Source organism: Epinephelus lanceolatus, chromosome 14 (assembly GCF_041903045.1).
Source record: "Epinephelus lanceolatus isolate andai-2023 chromosome 14, ASM4190304v1, whole genome shotgun sequence".
In the NCBI taxonomy this organism is placed as follows: Eukaryota; Metazoa; Chordata; class Actinopteri; order Perciformes; family Serranidae; genus Epinephelus; species Epinephelus lanceolatus.
Genome location: NC_135747.1, coordinates 29,259,901 through 29,264,897, shown reverse-complemented (window position 1 = coordinate 29,264,897; position 4,997 = coordinate 29,259,901).

The window sequence follows — 4,997 nt, the reverse complement described above, 5'->3', positions numbered from 1 at the left end:
TTTTACCCCAATAAGACCCCTTCCCAAACTGTGCATGACTTGACGACTGATAAGCTATATGAGAAAACAATCTCACTTTAAGGTCCATTTAGTAGCTGTCCTGGAGCTTTTGATCTTATCACATGACCTTGTCCAGCAGATTGAATTTCTTTTTAAATATGAACACCTACACTTCATGAAAAACTCAGAGCACTTTCAGGATGTCTCACCCACATTGTTTTTTTTACAATCAGAGTAAAGCACTACCTGAATTATTGAAGTTGTCATTTACAACTGTAATCAACATAAAACATTCACAGTTTATTCTCTTAAGGTCATGATCAAAGTAGAGTTTCTGTCTCAACTTCAACCATCTTCTAAAAAGGTGCACAGAGAAGGAAAAAGTCTGAGGAGGTCAAAACTCCACTTCAAACTCCACACTTGAAGTATAAAACATAACTTAATTGTAAGACCAAAGCATTTCGGCTTGTGGCCTTCATCAGGGTCAATACAAGGAACATTCACACATGATGAGTATGAAAGAAAAATACTTTTAAGAGTTTAAAGAATATAACATTAATATATTCATACACATGCATATCTACAGAAGAGGATTAGGGCCAGGCATAAGGAAAAAAATAAAGGCTGAAATGTTGAATATTACAAAAATATATGGTATTTTAAGAATAAAGTCGAAATAAAAAATAAAGTTAACTCCTCTGGTCCACTGAACTGTGACATGTGATAGAACACACCATCACTGTACTGCACGCAGGTGTAACTGTCAATACTCTTGCATTCGTACATTCAGTTTGCACGAATGTGGTAACCTCCTCCAAGTTCGTGTAATTTCTCTTTCTGAAAAGATGCAAAAATTTAGCACAATCTCTTCAAAGTCCTAATACTTATAACCACACTGTGTTTATGAGCTAAAACAGAAAGAATTTTTTTGTTACTCAAACTGGTTCTAAAGTATGTGTTAATGCTATTAGTTCGAATCATTCTCAACATTTTGACTTTATTCTGGAAATGGTATTTCAACCTTATTCTTGACATTATCCTCTAAATGAAGAAGAAAAAAAAACAACAACTGTATCCCTGATTTATTTTTTCTTATGCCTGGCACTATACTGAAAGTTTAACTTTTTTCTTTTAAAACACAAAAAATAAATAAATAAAATAAAACTTCCTCCTAATTTTTTGGCACATGGAAGAAGTTTCCAAGAAAGCCCTTTCTGACAGGAATCTATTCATATCAACCCAAACCACAACTTATTTCCTAACCTTAACCAAGAGATCCCTTTCTGGTAGAAAGCCCTTGAAAAAAATTTCTCCCAATTCTCATTTTTTCCCCCCTGTGGCACTAATAATCTTCCACAGGTGTCAGCTATTTTGACTCACTGAAGTCATGATCAAAAGAAGCAACACTTCATTAACAGTAGTACTACTAGTCAAATGTTCAAGGTCTGATAAACCCCTAACTCTAATTTACAGGTTAGTCCAGTTTCTCTCGCTGAATGTGAGTGAACCAGATGCAAAGCAGTGTCCCTAAAGAAAAACACGAGTAAAAACTATTTTGGGGGTTACATAAAAGCAGATTTAACTTGACAACTAATGGAAAAAGTCTGCTTGTTCAAAAGGGCTTTTCTAAGAGGTGGCATCAACATCTCCTGAAAATCCCTGCAGCCAAAAATGCTACATTCACAAGCAGGTGGTGCCTTTATCTGGAATCAGCTGGACAGAACAAACTTGTCTATGTGCTTTCAGATGCAAAATGATATCTGGACACCGGTACACTTGATTGTGCAGACAGTTACTTCTTTTTCTCCTTATAATCGATTCTCTTGATAGGTTTATTGCTTGCTTTTAATATGTGTAGTACCTTATGGGAAAATTACGTACTCTTATCAATACATCAACATAATGTAAAAGCATTACAAAACACTAAGTTACCGCTTGTCTATCTCTTAATTTGTTCTAGTTAAAAATTCTCCTGCAGGTTACCACACATGATCCCAGCAGTTAAACACGTCTTAGATTTGGGTTACAGAGGAAGTTTGGTTGGTGAGGCTTGGTTTACTGGTTTGAAGGGACTTCCTAAAAACACCCGGATAGGTGTGGTGTTGCAGGATGTAGCGGTACATGCATCAGCAAGTTCTGTGACCATCTCATTGCGTGCTCATTCTTAATATGATAATCTGTGTGCACCTTTGAAAGAGTGCAAAAAAAAAAAAAAAAAAAAGAAGATTTTTTTCAGTCTGATGAACAACTGAGTGGTAAAGTTCTGGCTAGATATATTTTTTAAAGCTTGTAAAAGTAGGCAAACTCTCAGTGGGATGCAGGACATAAGGCACCACCCTGGGAGCCCCTTGGTTTAAATTGTCATGACATCTATGCACACAACAGTATGTTTGTGTGTGCATACATACTGTATACATCCGTCTTTGTGACACACTTCTATTGCAAAATCTATTTGGTTTCTCAAGTGTTATATAAATGTAATAAACTTGAACTTAAAACTACTAACATGTCAATGTTCTGCCCAAACCTCGGCGTAGTTATTTACAGAAATAAATTTACATTGTCCATGTAAACAGGGGGCAAAAGTCTCACACAGTAAATCTAGAATTTACAAAAACACTGAGGCACGCCGCGTGAATCAGCCTAGCTATGCATTCATCCTCCCGTAATAGTTCAAGAAATCTATTACGTTGGCTTCTCTTCCACCAAGGATACGGAGTTGAACCTTGGAGGAATATTGTATGCTGTAACCTATTGTGTAGCTTTACTAACGACAATGGCAGCAGCTTGGCCTTTGAGGGAGCTGCAGGAAACTCAGCCTTGAAAGTGTGTTTGAGTGTGTGCGTATCTGCGACTTAGGGGGGGCTCCTCAGTCGCCTAACTATAGTCCCTCACCCAGAATTTGAAATAAGGTCATCGTCCCCGGGAGGCCCCAAGTCAAAGCGTCCCTTCTTCACCTGCCCTTTCACTCTCCTCATCGCCTCCTTTTCTTAATTTAACTCTTCACCTGGGTCCCATGATTCCGTCTTTTACTTCCTTATTCCTCCCTTCATTTCTCTTTTGTTTAAACTGCAACAGTGGCGTATTCATCTGGCTTGTCACACAGATAAACAATTCCTAAAGAGAGCATGACCACCAAAGACGACGGAGCATCACAATGACTCAGCCTCTTCAGTTGTGCGTATATTAAATATTGCACTTTACCTCAACAGTTGGAGCTTGTTGGTGTTTCTGTTTTTTGTTTTTGTCTTGTCCTCTACAAAAAAAGAGGCTTGCAGTAATGCTATTGGACCTTAAAACTGTAATTTGATTGGAGAAATGAATTTTATGGATTAGCAAGACAATAAAAAACAGAAATGGCATCATTAGTAGATAAGGCAGGTAATAAGTGTATTAAAGCTTGTGGTCTATGTGTGTGCATCTGTGTGTGTCTGTGTGCGTGTGTCTGGAGCAGCACAGATGCATATCCAATAGGACGCAGAGTGAGCAGGACAATAACACACGATTCTTATGCTAATCAAGGAGGCCATTAATGTTTACATTCAAAATCAGGCCTTCCAAAGAAATACATTCACTCCCTGCTAAACTGGGATAATTAGTTCCCTCTTAAACCCATATTCCATTAACTCAGGTGAATCCATCTGAGTTTCATCAAATTTCTGCTTCATTTTGCATGATAATGCAATTTAAAAGCAAATGACATATTCAGACTACTCAGGGAGGGAGAGCACCTATGAGAAAATAATATATGTGTAAATAGGCTTTTTGTTCCGTTTTACATGTATCTGTAAATATTTAAAAGTGTTTCCCATAATTCAGCGTGACTGATTTATGCATAAATTAAACTGTAAACACCTTATTGGAGATTAGCGACTGATTTATTAAATGCCTCCTGATGGTTTTTGGTGCACTTTGTATACATGACACCTTAAATTACAACATGACCATGACGCTTTGAGGTTGACAATATGTGAATCTGCGTATTTGAAGGGGCGTATATCTACAGAGGAACTATCAGCAGAGAAATAACAGATGACCTTTAGCTTCCATGAAGTGATGTTCTTGTGTTTCAGTGTCTTTACTTTACATAAAAAGGGAGGGAATGTGGACGTAAAGGTCTACTGCATAGGCGTAGATTTGGGGGGGAAGGTAGGGGCCAAGTCCCCCACAATATTTAGAAAATGTGCGTTTGTCCCCTCCTAATAAAAGCATGAAAGTACAACAGCAGAAGAATTATTGTGACAAAATTAGAGACATTTCTACCATCAATTGACACATAAAAATTCACCAGAATACAGGACATTAAATGTTTGACACTCAACATTTTCCAGTCAAGGACCCCAAACTCCCTGTTTCATATGTGTCCCCCCTAATGTTGAAATAAAGCCTACTGATACCTGTACTTGCACACACAGGCAAATGCTTAAGGGCTGCACACTGAATTGAAATATCCAAATTGCAGGAGCTGCAGTTTTTGTGATAAAGGTAAAATATGTCCCAACATTAGAGGTGGAAATCGCCACAGGCCCCATGATATGATATTATCACCATACTTAAGTCAAGATACAATATTATTGCAGTTTTGAGCTCTACTGACTATTGTGACAACATATATTGCAATACTCTGCGATTTAATACCTTCTTTCAATTCAATCAAATTGTGTCCCTGAAGGAAAACTTTGTCAACATTTGTTTTATCTAATAAGGTTTCAGGCTGTTCATCTAATGTCATTTTTGACATTTTTATTGCAGCAAAATGTATCTAGTGGAGTGAAAACCCATTTTAGAATTCTTTCATTTTTAGTCACAATATTAATAAGTTATATAACAAAAGAATTGATACTTAAAACTAGAACTAGAAAGCCTTTATTGTCACTGCATAGGAATACAACAAAATTAGTTGTGACACTCAGCGATGCATTTCATCAAAGAACATAAAACAAAAGACAGAAGAAGTGAGAGATAAAAATGCAATAAATAACTAAGCAAACATAAAA